Source organism: Heterocephalus glaber, unplaced genomic scaffold, assembly GCF_053883595.1.
Source record: "Heterocephalus glaber isolate CG9 unplaced genomic scaffold, H.glaber_assembly_v1.0 deba00000942, whole genome shotgun sequence".
NCBI lineage: Eukaryota > Metazoa > Chordata > Mammalia > Rodentia > Bathyergidae > Heterocephalus > Heterocephalus glaber.
In genome coordinates, this window is record NW_028258174.1 from 1002366 (window position 1) to 1018306 (window position 15941).

The window sequence follows — 15941 nt, forward strand, 5'->3', positions numbered from 1 at the left end:
GGTTTTTAGCCCTGGAATATGCTGATGATTTCTAAGTTGTAGACAGTAGGTCCGCTCCTTAGCTGTCGGCGAAGGAGCACAGAAGACCTGAAACAGTGCTTCAGGGGGTCTGGGGAGAACCCCAAAGCACTCCCTGAAGCCCTCAGAACCAGGGCAGCTTGTATGGACCAATATGGACCTATGCAGCCTTACTGTTTTTAGAGGGTTGTTAACACTAACATACCGGTGAGCAGACTGAGGCTGTCCTGAGCTCCTAAGTATTCCTCCTGTACTACAGTGCTCCCCTCTTCCCTGAGCTGACAGCACAGAGGCCACCTCCAGTGTCTGAAGCCCTGCTTGGGCAGGGATGGGATGGTGCCCAGTCCTTATCTGGGTGAACTGTTTTGATGAAAATCATTGCTTTCTGTTCTAAAGATTATGATTACTTGTTTGTTGCCTATTTCATTTGTGGGTTCATAAAGCCATATAATATGTCTTTACTCTACTTCTCCTCTTCCTTTTCATCTTTTCTTGCCTTTAGAATATTTGACTATATAGTTCAGTAGCTCTGTTCTCCAAAATAGGAAAGGGTATATGGCCAATTTTGGGTTTCAGAACTTCCCAGAATCACCACACTTCTAATCCATACACATAAAGTTTACCCAGGCGACAAAGCCTTAGGTACATTTGGTTCAGGGGCCCCCCACCCCCAGATTCTTGGCATCTCTGAATACAGCTTGTTAATAAGCTTCTCTGGGATCCTTTATTCTTCTTTATCCTGTTTACCGTTTCCCAAAGGTTTTGAAGGAACATGTTTTTCATTTTTTTCTACCTTTCTTACATATACAGTAGTGTTTTACTTTCATGGGTATTCTGTGACTTGTTAAATATTTACTTAATATCTGTATTTTCTTTCTTTTCTTTTTCTTATTTATACATAGTGCTGGAAATCAAACCTAGTGCTCTACCACTGAGCTGCACCCCCCCCGCCTCAATATGTATATTTTCTATCATGTCCATTTATCACAAAGAATTCAGAATTTCTTGTAAAACATTTTTTTCTTTCATGTCTCTAACATTGCCTTCTGTTCTTATAAGGTTATCTTAAAATTATTATTAAGAAATTATTTTAGAGGCTGAGTTCTAGGAAAATTTGACATAAAGATCCCTTAATTTTTATTCCTAGTATTGTTAAGGACCTTCTGTAGCACAAGAGAAATACAGTGATTTTTAAAGTTGTTCCTAAAATATAAGCTTGTTTTTGAAAGTAAAGTAGTTTCTGAACAAGCAAGTTACATTTGTTTCATAATAGTGCTTTAGGGTTAAGTGAAGCATGTAATTTCTGTGTATGGATGATAAATTTAAAAACAAGTATTTAAAAATCTAACAGGCTTAATCTTTCAAAGGAAAAAAAGAATATCTCAGTGGTACACTGCCTTAGGGAGGTTATAACTATAGTGTGCTAAATGTACACAGCAGGAAGTGATTTTAACATTTTAAAATGTTCTTCCTGAGACATTTAGACTTCAAGAGAAAATTGCAGAAGTTCTTGAGATCCTCCTAGAACCTAAAGTATAGCTCAATATGTGGCTGTATCAGCACCTGATTTGAATTGTTCTTGCCCCAGCTATTCACAGTTACTACTTATGATATAGTTTTAAGAGTATTTTAAATAAAGGCTCTGACGTTTTGGAACGCCTCAATATTCCCATAGAGTGCTAGCACACATCCATGTCTTTTCTTTAAAAAATATTTTTCAATATACAATTTATGTGCCAAAATATTTAACAGATTTACAATTACTGTTATGTCCTTTTCATAAATAAGAAAATGATTACAGATACATTTTAAGGTTGCTCCTGAAGTAAAAGTAAAGATAGGTAGAAAAGAAACAAGGAAAATTATAATTTTAAAATTGTACTTTTAAGAAAAACTGTAGCTTCAGGACACAAACTTACCCAAGGTTACACTGTCCTTTTGCCTTTCAGGAAACTCAAAAAAATCCTAAGTGTCTTAAAGATATAATAAGCCCATAAATTGAACAAAATACACTTGTATCCCAAGTCCTTAAGGAAATCCAGATGCTTTTTACTGTACCTCCTTTTCCTGAGGTATGACTTGAATACTGTTTATTTGACCACTTCTAGCTCTCCCTTCCTGACCACCGACTCCTTGAACTGCTTCATTTAACATCTTAAAAATGCTCCTGGTCTTGGCCAACTTGCTGCTGTAATTCTTCAATTACTCTTCACATTTTTTTTTTTTTACTCTTCACATTTTTGTTTGTTTGTTTTGTTTTGGTAGCAATGCAGAAAGCAGAGAAAAATTCTGTTGAATAATTTGTCTGATCTGTTGAAACTGAGCTGGTTCTGTTATCCTCCAGGCCTTGCTTTTTCTTGTAGTCGTTGCTGTTGTTAGTGGCTGCAACTGCACCCACTACTGAAGACTGAGGAGCTGTAGTACTGTCTGCTTGAGCAAAGTGAACCACAGCCAGACTGTATTTCCAGGAACTCCCATTAAAAGATTCTCCATTGCTCTGTTGAGGTTGTTGAAAACTTGCTGGTATTCATAGCCCATTGACATGATGTCAGTTAACATATTCTCCTAAGCTCACCTGTCACAAGCTCACCTGTCACAAGTGCACTTCTTGCATCTTCAAAAAAGGCTCAGCTGAGGCTGGGGTGGTGGTACAGTCTTGTAATCCCAGTACTCAGTACTTGGAAGGCTGAGGCAGGAGGATCATCACAAGTTTGAGGCCAGCCTGAAGTACATAGCAAGACCCTATCTCTAAAAAAACCAAAAGTAAAATTAAATTAGAAAAAATTGAGTAGAGAAGATTCTTCTGATGTAGAGCCAGTGAGTAGTGGCTGGTGGCCACATGTGTCTGTGCTGGCTTTTCTGCAGGTTTCTCTTGTTGAGTTGTATTAGCAGGTGCAGGTTGAGAAGATGCTGTAGTTGGTGTTGCAGTGAAAGACTCAGGTGTGGAAATGGGAGCTACAGCTTTCCAGTAGAGGAACTAACTGTGGTAGTGGTATCAGGATTTGATTGCTGCAAGGTGACTGGCATTGGTGTTGTCACTACTTTGAGTTTGGTCACTGTAACCACCATATTTCTCGTCAATTTTATATTCTTTGAGAGTAGTGTCATTGAGGATTTGGTCTGCATACATTATTTTTTCACCTGCTATTGGAAAAACATCTTCCCCTTTTTCAGATTCAGTCTTCTGTAGCACTTCCACCTTTTTCTTAAAGTCGATGTTGACCTTGAAGACCTGCTGCTGGAGGGTGTTCAGGGTGACCTGCACAGCACCACTGGTTGAGGTCTGTGACTTGACTAAGGTCTGGGCTGGCCCCACCTCATGCTGCTTCACGCACTCGGGAGGAAGGCAGGGCTGGTAGGGACTTGTCACCTGTGGAGTGAGCTCTCCTTTCCCAGGCCCCAAGATTTCCCTAGGAGATTGGGCCAGCATTCTTTCCTGTGTGCCTGCCCCTGCCACTGAGTCTGCAGGAGGCTTGTGGGGCCTTCTGACACCAGCAGAAAAATCAATCCCTCCTCACCACAGGTGGCCATTGTTGTGACTCACCAACTTTTAAGTTTTTGCTAATCTGATGGGTGTAGAATAATATCCGAGGGTAGTTGTTAAAAAGGGTTTGGTTTTATTTTTGGGTGGGGAGCTTGTAAATATCTTTAAGCTTCCAGAAAAGTTGGAAAAGTGGTACAAAAAATTCTTCTATATTCTTTCCCCAGACTCAGTAATTGTTAGTATTTTGCCTCATTTTCTTTATTATTCTCTATCTGTATGAACATTTTTCTGAATCACTTCAGACTGAGTATATTATGCCACCCTTCTAAATATTTCAACATGTATATTGTAAGAATAAAGATATCTATTAGTTCAGCACGGTGATAATTTAGGGAAATTAGCAGTAACATGCACCCTTAATTCTGTTCATAGACCAGTAATGTCTTTTACAACATTCTTCTTTCCAGTCCAGGATAATGTAGAGCATTTGATTGTCACAAATCTCCTTTAATCTATATCAGTTCCTTAATTAGTGCCCTTATGTATTGGGGTTTTGTTTTTGCTTTGTTATCCAAGGAACCTCCAATTTCCTGGGATCAAGTGATCATCCCACTTCAGCCTTCCAACTAGCTGAGACCACAGGTATGTGCCACCATGCCTCATGTTTCCATAGATCATTTTCCTGTCTGCATTTTAATGTAGTTTGATCTACATTTTCTTTTTTGAGATTTTTTGTTGTTGTTGTTGTTACTGGGGATCGAACTCGGGTCCTTGTGCTTGCGCAGCAGGCGGCAAAACCACTGAGCTAAATCCCCGGCCCTGATCTACATTTTCTTAATTAGCGATAATATTGAAATCTTTCTCTCTCTCTCTCACTGTCTCACTTTCTTTCTTTGTCTGTGCTAGGGATTGAACCCAAGGCCTCCTACGTGCTAGGCAAGCAAGCCCTATGCCACCAAGCTGCATCTGCAGCCTCTTGAAATCTTATTTGCAGCATAGTTATTTGAATTTTGTCTTCTGTGAATTAATTGTGGCTATTCTGTGCCCATTTGTCTATTGAATTGTACTTATTGAGTTCTTTATATATTTTGAATACTAACCTTTTGCTTTTTATATGTATTAGAAATAGTTCCCATCAGCCTGTGGCATTTTGGTTGTTTTTAATTATCTTTTGTAATATAGAAGTTTAAATGTTTTAGCATAAGATTTATTGATATCTTCCTATGTGATTTCTTCTTAGTCATCCTCAAAATTGCTTCATTATTTTTGGTCTTTTGTTCATATAAATTTTAGGATCAGCTTGATGCTTGCTGAAAATCTCTAGTGGCATTTTTGGTTTTGTTTTGTTTTGGGTTTTTTTTGGTACTGGGGATTGAACTTGGGTCCTTCTGCTTGCAAGGCAGGCGGTGGAACCACTGAGCTAAATCCCCGAGCCATCTAGTAGCATTTTTTTTTTTATTACAAAAGCTGTAGATTTATGGAAAAATCGGGCAGAAAAATTGAATTGGTATCTTTACCATCCAGATTTTTTTTTTTTGGTACTGGGGATTGAACTTGGGTCCTTGCGCTTGCACAGCAGGAGGCGAAACCACTGAGCTAAATTCCCGAAGATTATTCTTATTCATAATTATATCTCTCCCTTTATTTCAGTCCTTATTTATGTCTTTTCTGAAAGATATAGTTTTGGCCTTGAAGACTTTTTTTTTTTAAGAGGCATGGAAAGGGTTTATTAGAAATTGAAATGTAAAAGAAACATTCAAACAAAATGTTCAGGCTCTCAGTAGAGATGCAAATTAGGGTAGTTTTGATACACTATGAAGGGCTGAGTAGGAATATAGTTGGTTTGTTTATACTTACTAAGTTTGGGACATATATAAGAAAATTAAGTGACTATTTTTAGTGCTATGTTTGGCTTGTGCGTTCACTACACAGTGGCCTTGAATTATCCTTGCCTCTTTTATACCTTTCTACAATGTTTTTTTTTGAATCCTTTTATTGGTGCATTTTAGGTATACAATATAATGACATTCATCATTGGAAATTTGCACCTTTACATAATCTCTCTTGGTTCTTATATTTTCCCCATTCCCCTGCCCTCCCTATTTACAAAAACTTTGTTTCTTTTTTTGCATTTTCTCATATTAATTCCATTCCCTTCTTTCCTTTCCCCTCCCCCTCCCACTTTCCCCTCCCCTTTGCCCCTTTTCTTCCTATTTCACATCTATTATACCTTTTAGTCCTTATTTACACTTTCAGTTTCTCACACTAGAGTAACTTCGGTATTTACAGATGTGTGTCCTATTTATTTCACTTAAGAGTATCACCTCAATGTGCATCCATTTAGCAATAAATGTCTCTAATTTCTCATTTTTTATGGCTGAGTAGTACTCCATTTTATAAAAAAACCACATTTTCTTTATCCAGTCTCCAGTTGATGGGCATTTGGGCTGTTTCCAAGTTTTGGCTATTACAAATTGTGCTACTATGAACATGGGTGCACATATATCACTGTGGTATGATTCTTTTAATTCTTTGGGGAAGATCCCCAGCAGGGGAATAGCGGGGTCAAATGGGACTTCCAGTCCTAGTTCTTTGAGGTATCTCCATATGGATTTCCACAGTGGTTGCACCAGTCTATACTCCCACCAGCAGTGGAGCAGGGTTCCTCTTTCCCCATAGCCCCACCAGCATTTGTTATTGGTTGATTTCATGATAGCAGCCATTCTTTCTGGATTGAGGTGGAATCTCAGTGTTGTTTTCATTTGCATCTCTCGAATGACCAGTGATGTTGAACATTTTTTCATATGTTTATTTGCCATGTCTACTTTGTGTGAGAAATGTCTGTTCATTTCCGATGCCCCTTTCTGGATTGGGTCTTTAAATTTGGGAGGTCTGATTTTTTAAAGTTCTTTATAGATTTGAGATAGTAGACCTTTGTCTGAGGAAAAGCAGGTGAAGATTTTTTCCCACATTGTGGGTTGTCTCTTCACACTGCTGGTGGTTTCTCTTGCTGTGCAGAAGCTTTTTACTAAGAAGAGATCCCACTTGTTGATTGTTTGTGCTAGTTCATGGGCAACTGAGGTTTTGTTCATAGAATCTTTTTCTACCCCAGTGTCTTCAAGGGTTCTACCTAACCTCTGTTCCAGCCGGTTCAGCATTTCTATTTTAATATTTAGATCTTTAATCCATTTCTATTTTAGTTTAGTGCATGGTGAGAGATATAGGTCTAGCTTTAATTTTGGGCTAGTTGAAACCCAATTTTTCCAGCACCATTTATTAAAGAGGCTATCTTTCCTCCAGTGAGGGTGTTTAGCTCCTTTGTCAAAGATGAGATGGCTGAGTGTGTCTGGTGTTGTTTCTGCATCTTCTAATCTGTTCCACTGGTCTTGGCCTTGAAGACTTTGATCATGTTGTTCGCATGTCTGGCTACCTTCAGGTTTGTTTGTTTTTGTGAATATAATTAAATTTTTTATTATCTTTATAATTTTTGGTGTATAGAAACACTACTGATTTTTTTTGAGATGGGACCTCACCATGTTGCCCAGTCTGCTCTCAAATTGCTAGGCTCAGTGATCTTCTTGCCTTACCTTCCCAAGTAGCTTGGACCAAGTAGCTTGGATACTACCATGCCTGGCTTTACATATTAATCTTAAATGTAACATCCTCTTTTATTCTTTCTTTTTTCCTTTTAAAACAATTTCTGGTATTTTGAGACAAACTCACTGTGTAGTTTAGGTCAGTCTTGAACTTGCTATGAGTCCAGGCTGGCCTTGAACTTGAGATCCTCCTGCCTCACCTTTCCTACTGCTGGGATTACAGGTATGTGCCACTACACTTGGTTTTTCTTATTTTTTTTCATAGTTTTTAGATTATCTTGGATTTTCATAATCATTTAAACTGTGAATAATGGCAGTTTTATTTCTTTTATTCTCATCCTTATACTGTATTTGATTTGTTCTTTGGACTGGCTATAAACTCCATCTCAGTAGTAAATGGATGTGTTAACAGAAGGCCTCATTGCTTAGTTTTGGCTTTAAAGAGACTATTACTAGGGCCAGTCATGGTGCACACTTGTAACCCCAGCACAAGAGGCTGAGGCAGGAGGACCACATGAATGCGAGGCCAGCCTGGGCTACATAGTGAGACACTGTTGCAAAAAATAAACAAAACAGCTCCCCCCCCCCCCGCCTAAAAAAAACCAGAGGCAGAAAAAGAGACCTTTACAAATATTTCACTGACATTTTACTAACATTTCATTTACTAACATTTCATTGTACCACTGAGCTAAATCCCTGGCCCATATACTTTTTGAAGATACCCTATGTCAGTGATGGCAAACCTTTTAAGAGACTGAGTGCCAAAATTGCAACTCAAAGCCCACTTACTTGTCGCAAACTGCCAACACTGCAATGAAACCTGAATTTCCAACACTACCTGCTGGGGTGACTTGGCTCATGTGCCAGCATAGAGGGCTCTGTATGCCAGCTGTGGCACATGTGCCATAGGTTTGCCACCACTGTCCTATATCATGGAAGGACTCCAGCCTTATGTAAAATTATAAAAGTAACAAGATTCCAAGATAGACAAAAGCAAAGCATTTGTCTTGTGGTAACTCCAGAGACCAAAAGTACATAACAAGATTCCGTGGATAAGAGAAAGGTGATTTATTATTCACAGCATACCAAACAGTTTTTAGAAGTGTTTCAGTTTCCTTAAGTCATTCAGATTTGTGTCTGTTCTGTCTTGTCGATTTTTGTAATTTATATATTTTTGAAGTTTCTATCCTCTTTAAATTTTCAGATGTATTGGCATAATATTTTTATGGTTTAGAAACTATTTTTATAGTTAGGGTTACATCTTTATTACTAATGTTTTTAGTTTTCTTGTGTGTGTGTGTGTGTGTGTGTGTGTGTCTATGTGTCTGTGTGTGTTATTGAGCATTGAGCTCAGGCAGGCTCTCTAACACTGAGCTACATCCCCAGCCATTTTAATTTTTAATTTTTTCTATTTTGAGACAGGGTCTCTCTAAGTTGCCAGGGCTAGCCTTGAACATGGAATCTTCTTGCCTCCCTCTCCCGAATAACTGGGATTATAGGCATGTGCCACCAACCCTGGCTTTATTTTCTGTTTCATTAATTTCTGGTCTTCATTTTGCATTTCCTTCCTTATCATTTGAGCGTAAGCTCTTTTTCTAGCTTTCTGAGTGAATACTTGTTAGTTCATTAATTTTTAGTCTTCCATTTTTGTATGTGTAAATATACATAAGATATATATTTGTATGTAAGGCTCTAAAGTCTTTTAATTACTATTTTAGCTGCATACCTTTAATTTTGTCTTATAGTATTTCATTGTTGTTCACTTCTCTTTTACAATTTCAATTACAGTTTCTCCTTGGACCCATGAATAATGTAGAAAGAAGATGATAGATTTTCAAAGATAAGGGAATTTTTTCCTTTAAGTGGTGATTTTACCATCCCTGTAGAGTCTCATCTATTTGAGACCAGTTTTTATATTTCTCAGCTTGTGATCAGTGCATTACAAAGGTACTATAAATTTAGATACCATTTCTGTATGAATTTGGGATCTGAAGCTGGCTTGTGATGGGAGACCTTTCTCCCTAACCTGAGCCATGAGTAAATGGAAAGCTTTCCTTATCACTGCTGTATTGGGCCTTTGGGAAGTATTTCTACTCTTACTTTTGTGGAAAAGGTTATCTTCCCATGGACCTTGCCTTATGGTAGGGTTTTATTTCCAGCTCTCTGTCCTGTGTGATCTCAAATCTATGTCTCTGATCTCCTCATTGGCATTAAAATTTGGTTCCTAGATACTTGATTTCTGGATCTATTACCCTGCTAGGCTACCAAGGTGCCAACGTATACTCTTATTGTGTGTAAGTATGCACAGTGTATAAGCTTTGTCTTTGAGTTCTTTATTTCTCATGCTGGAACATTTTGTTTTTCTTTCATACAAAGTTCAGATGGAATTTAATTTACTAAATTTTATCTTACGTTTCTTGTGCTTATAGTGAAAGGGTTTCATACATCAACCTCCCAGCATCCTTTCAAACAGAATTTTGACCCCTGTTTCGATGTGAGTACGGAATGAACTCATAAACTCAGCAGATAGCAAACATATCACAATCCTTTCAAATGTAAACATCAAATAATTGTAGCATTTTCATCTACGTATATGTTATCATCTATGTGTATACCAGCTTCCAGCAGAGAATTCTGCAACTTTTGCTGAAATAATGTAATTTCATTTATAGCGTTTCAGGAAGGACCCATTTATCCTTTTTAAAAACTTTAGCACCAGAGACAGAAAAACCACCACCTGAAATCTTAGGCATGCTGCTCTTAGCATATGTAGGTAGAAAGGTCAAGTTTAATGGTATTGTCTCTTGACCAAATGAGCAGTCTGTGGACTTACTGACAGCCTGTTTGACAAGAAAAACAAGACCTCAAGGCAACTCCTATTATTGGAACATTGACATTATTGATTGGTTATATCATAGTATGTAAAAACATCCAAACTAAAGTTACTGTGGTATTATATGAGGTAATAGTATTTAAGAGCCATATTTTAAACAGATTTTTTTCTTTCCTTTAGTTTTGTTGAAGTATAATTGACAAATGAAAATTGTATATAGTTAAGCTAGGTGTATTACTCAGCTTTGCCTTTGGTGGGCATGAGACCCAACACTCACAATGTAAAGGAGGAAAGGTTTAATTAGTTAAAAATATTTTTTGGTACCAGGCATCGAACTCAGGACCTTGCACTTGCGAGGAAGGTGCAGTACCTCTGAGCTACATCCCTGGCCCTTGGAAAGGTTTAATTTAGGTTACAATTTGGGGGAATTCAGCCCATGATCAGCTAGCTCCAAGGAAGATACATCATTGTGGTGGAAGGGCGCTATGGAGCAAAGCTGCTTAGTTCATAGTAGCCAAGAATAAAGCAGGGAACAGCGCCAGACAGAAAAAGGGCAAGAACCGGACACAACCCCTGGGCCATGCCTCTAGGGCCAGCCCAGACATACCTAGAAGTGTGCTCCACCAATCCCCTGGGCAGATCCCAAAGCCAATCAGGTTGAGATGTCACCCTAATTGCCACAGTGTGCAACATGGTGGGGTTTTTTGCAACATGGTGTTTTGATACATGTATACGTCATGAAGTGATTGTCACAAGCAAGCTGATTAATGTATCTGTCCCTTTGTGTGGTTAACTTTTTTTCCTTGTGAGACATTTAAGGTCTACTCAGAAAACTATACAATATAGTAGGACTAATTATAGTCACCATGCTATGCATTAAGTCTCTGGAATTTATCCTCTATAATTGAAATAAATCTCCCTCCCCTCCCCTCCCCTCCCCTCCCCTCCCCTCCCCTCCCCTCCCCTCCCCTCCCCTCCCCTCCCCTCCCCTCTCCTTCCCTCTCCTTCCCTCTCCTTCCTCCTCCTTCCTCCTCCTTCCTCCTCCTTCCTCCTCCTTCCTCCTCCTTCCTCCTCCTTCCTCCTCCTTCCTCCTCCTTCCTCCTGCCCCCCCCCCCCACGCCTAGTACTGAGGATTGAGTTTAGAGAGTGCTGAGCTACATCCCTAACCCTTAAGACAGGATCTCAAACTTGTGCTCCTCCTGCCTCAGGCTCCTGAGTAGCTGTGATTACAGGTGTGTGCCACCTTGCCCAATGAAACCATTTTGTTTTTATAGGAGTGTAACTATACACACAGAGAATTTAGAATCATTGTTTCAGAAGTTGCCTCAGATAAGACAAACCTAAAGTAAGAATTTAAGGGTTGGGCACTTTTAATGAGCTTGATTCAGTTCAGTGCTTTAACATAATCTTTCTATGGTCCTCAGCTTTAAGCCTCTTGATTCTGATTAAAGGAGAAGGTGGGGTCCAGGAACACTGTTCAGCATTATGCTCAGGCTGAGAAGATTCAAGGTCAGTGGAAGGCTACTGCTGTATCTGCCTCTGTGAAATCAGCAGAGCATATCACTACTAACTCCATGAACATTGAGTGGTAATCCTGCATTTGGAATATTTCTAACAAAGGATTACCTAGAGATTAAGTGTAATTGTCAGCTACTCTTGTATGATTACCGGAAATCCTGTTTTAACCCTTGTTAGTATAAATGTAGTAATTTGAGCTGTTGTGTCTCTGTCTCTGTGTCAGTGGAACCTTTGGATGTTGATTATTTCTCTTATCAAGTTTGTATGGCCTTTCATTCTCTAACACTTGGTATCTTTATGAGAGGCATATGTAGTCTGCCAATATGTATGGAATACTTAGTCTCACTGAGTATGACACACAATTTTTTTCCATTTTTTTCTCTAGGAAATTTTGATATTTAGTCTTCCTACCACCGCCCCCCCTTACTGGGGATCAAACTCAGGATCTTGCACTTGTGAGGCAGGCATGGCACCACTGAGCTAAATCCCTGGCCCTCTCTAGGAAATTTTGAAGAATAAGCTCCTTAGAGGCAATCACTACCTTTTTATCCTTAGTATCTAGTAGGACATGTGGTACATGGCAAGTTTCTCATTAAGATTTGTTGAGTTATTCCTCTAGTGATATGTGCTGTTAGTGCTTTTTATTTTTTAATTTAATTTAATTTTGGTACCTGGGATTGAACTCAGGACCTTGCGCATGTCAGGCAGGTGCGGTGCCACTGAGCTAAATCCCTGCCCTGTTAGTGCTTTTAAGAGGTTGGTACTATTAAGAATTACAAAGGCTGGGGATGTAGCTCAGAGGCACCGCGCCTGCCTGGCAAATGCAAGATCCTGAGTTCAATCTCTGGAACAAGGGGGGAAAAAAAGAAGAATTATAGTTTACCTTTCCATTGAAGCTCAGTGAAGAATTTTGCTCAGAGAACCAGTTTAGTTTTCAGAGTAAAAATTTTGAAATATATATATATATATATATATATATATATATATATATATAAATGTCTAATGAAAATGTCTAATAAAATTCCACCTTTGATATTGGCATTTAAAAAATAACTGAAGAAGCCTCATGAGTCACCTAACCACTTCCTGTCAAAATTTCTTTACCTAGAAAAAGCTTTTGGTCAGCACTTTGATAATTTTGTATGCAGAGAAGCCTGGCATAAGTCAATAGGTCAACCATTGTAGTCATTTTTTTCACTGGTTTAAGAGGAATTTCACTGTGTCAATATATGTTATCATTTGTCTTATGCTTTACTTTTTATTTCTAACTTTCTAGGCCAAAAACACTATTACTGTATAATTTATTTGGTGCCCTTGTTGCACCTCATCATTAAATAACAAAACTTGAAAAGTTAAGTTCATGACTCTCTTAGGCAGTTTTGAACTTGGTGAGAGCATCCATTTGAACAGCTTTTTGGATTAATGATATTTAAAAATGTAAGGACCATCTGGACCTAGAAAGGTCAACTTTCAGTATTTTCTTTTGATTTGGAAAGAAACTTGCTGTGTGATAAATCTGTCTAGATTATCCACACCTGTCCTTTAAGATAAAATATTAAAATCAGGCATGGTGGTGCACACCTGTAATCCCAGCACTCTGGGAGACTGAGGCAGGAGAATTGTAAGTTTGAGCCCTGGCTAGGAAATTTAGCAACTTAGTGAGACTTTGTCTGAAAATTAAAAAAAAAAAAAAAGCTAAAAATTAGCTGGGGATGTAGCACGGTGTGAAGGCCCTGTTTTAATTCTCAGTACTACAGGAAAAGTACAATATTAATTAACTATGTCACCTATACATATAATAACAGAAACTGTCAGATCTTACTTGACACAATGTGTTTTTTCTTCATTTGCTATATTAGTGTAATTGTGCTAGCATTTTATCCATTTTACTTACTGTTTCCTACCAATGTATAGAAAAAAATATTCTAGAAGGATAGGAATAGAAATAAGTCAACAAAAGGAGCTTGGCTACAAGAGTGGGTACAATATTTTAGATAGTCATGGAAAGATTTATCTTGGTGGTATAAGAAACTGAATGACTAACCAGAGCCCTTTACCAGTAGGCTTTGTAAATAGTTAATAAGTGTTTATAAAGCACAGAATAAATTCTAGTTAGTGCCAGACATTATACAAAGAACCAGAAGTAGAAATAGAAAAATGAATATGATAAAATTCTTGCCTACATGACCTTGCTTGTAAAACAGATGGATACTGTCTTTAATGCCATAAACTCACCATGTTTATGAGGACAGAGGAGGGTGACCAGTTCTTTAGGGGAAAGTCAAAAGTTTCACAAAGGAGATGTGAGCTCAGTCACAAAGTAGGAGAAGGATTTTCCAAGTAGAGGGTAAGAGGCAGAGAGCTGGAAGCAGTGTCATCTGTATGGAAATGTGTGGGGCTGAGGGGATGCTCTTTCTTGTTAGCTACTTGAGATATTGGTCAGTGGTCTTATACTGTGCTCTGATGAGACAGTGTCCAGCAGATATTACCTTTCCTCCTCTAAGCTCCTAGGTCTTCTAATCGCTTATTGGTCAGAATTAAATTTTCAGGTAAAAACAGGTGCAGATTGGGTATATAACTCAGTGGTAGAGTGGTTGTCCAGTGTGCTAACAGCCCTAGGTTTAATCCTGTGCACCACTACCACAACAACAAAATTAAAATTAAGAGGTGCCAAGAGAAGATGTTAAATTTAAAATTATGATGAGCCTATTCTTTTCAATCTGCAGGGTAAATAATAATTTGTAACTATCTTACTTTTCTCTTTGCTGAGACAAAGTACCCAACACACAAAGTTTAAAAAAAAAAAAAAAAAGGTTATTTTGGCTCACAGTTTGTAGAGGTCTCAGTCCATAGTTGGCTGGCTCCAAGGCAGGGTGGTATGGCAGAGGGTTGTTACAGAGGAAAAACAGTCCATGAAGTGGCAGGGCAGGCAGAAGGCAGCAAAACAATGAAGCAGCAAAGCAACAGCAGCAGCTCTCTTTCTGTCCCTTATATTCCATCCAGGAATATAACCCACCCTTAAGGGAGTAGTACTCACTCCCAGGATGGGGCATCTTTAATTCCAGCATTGTACCAATAATCCCAGCATTGCACCAAGAATCCCAGCATTGCACCAATAATATCAGCATCACACATCCTAGGTCTAGCCTCCTCTGAAAAGCCCCACTGGTGACCACATGAGGCTTTGGGGGGATATTTAGATGCAAGCCATAACAGTAACAAATGACTGTTAAGTAAGAACTGGTGAATGTTTTTGGATTTGATATGTGCCTTGTATTTGTTATGTAATCTACTCTAGAGAGAGTTAACCTCTCATTTCCCTTTAACACAAAATTAGATTCTGAGCATTTTTCAGTCACATTTTCTATCATTAGTGATATCATTGTTGTCTTAACAGATCTTTGAAACCCACACAGGATCATTCAGTGAATGGTGGGAACATGTTGGGTAAGATGACCCCGAGAAACTGATAGCTGAGCCCTTGATGTGTGGCCTGAAAAAGGAGTGACCGTCCTCAACAGTGCATGGGCTGCAGGAGGAGAGCAAAGTGTAGTGAAGAGTTTGGGCAGTGGCAAGAGTGCACCCACCAGTTGAAGGTAGTATGCTGCACTCAAGTCTGGGATGCAAGCTCTCTGCAGGCAAAAAACTGATCTGTCTCATTCCCAAGGCTGTTTCACACACCTAGAACCTTATCTGTCATGCAGTAAGTTCTTATCCAAAGTACATTCACTGATGGAGAAATTAAAAAGCTTCCATTGTGGCTGGGACATAGAAAGCAAGGGGTCACATGGAATAAAGTAGTTCTGAGAGGAGAGTAGGACTTTGCAAGGTCTCTAAGCACATGTAAAAGTGGATTTTGTGCCTAGCAGTGGGACATCATCAAACCATTCAAATCAAGGAGCTGACATGATTGGATTTGCTCTGCAGTATATAGTACTGCTTTCCAGTTTTTCATTGTTACCAAGAGTAATAAATTCACCTTAACATTATGGCCTAGTAAGATATACATATCCACACCCAAACCTGAAATAGTTTTTTTTTAAATGAACAATTCTTAACCTTACCAAGTATGATGTGCTCCATTGTTTTCTGTTCAGTTTTTTTTAAGTAGTGGTCAAACCAGTATGATGAAAACTCATGACTTCAGTACTGCTTGAAAAACACTTTTATGGAGTGATGGATATTCTAATGAAGAAGATTATGTGCATAAAATTATAGAGAACAGAAACTTTAGGTGATGTAAGATGGGTCAGAAATATTGGCCTAAAAATAATGTGTAGCTTAGTGGCAGAGCACTTGCCTAGCATGCCCAAGGCCTTGGGTTCACTCTCCAGACATACAAAAAAAGTAAATCAGAAATTTAGAGAGATGGTAGAAGTTTGACCATGGGAACTCGGGATAGAATGTCAAGTGTGGAAAGAATTTGTGGGAAGGACTTTAGAGTTACAGAATCCAGCTGAAATGCAAGAATTTAATTTGTTCAAGGGTATAT

At 38.6% G+C, this 15941-nt stretch overlaps 1 protein-coding gene and 1 pseudogene across 2 annotated transcripts in view; one reads left to right on the plus strand and one right to left on the minus strand.

Annotated features, from left to right (window-relative positions):
* Crybg1 (crystallin beta-gamma domain containing 1) overlaps positions 1-15941 on the plus strand; it is a 244754-nt gene that overhangs the window by 45011 nt on the left and 183802 nt on the right. The gene's annotated exons all lie outside the window — the stretch shown is intronic.
* LOC101699378 (uncharacterized) lies at positions 2793-3448 on the minus strand (annotated as a pseudogene).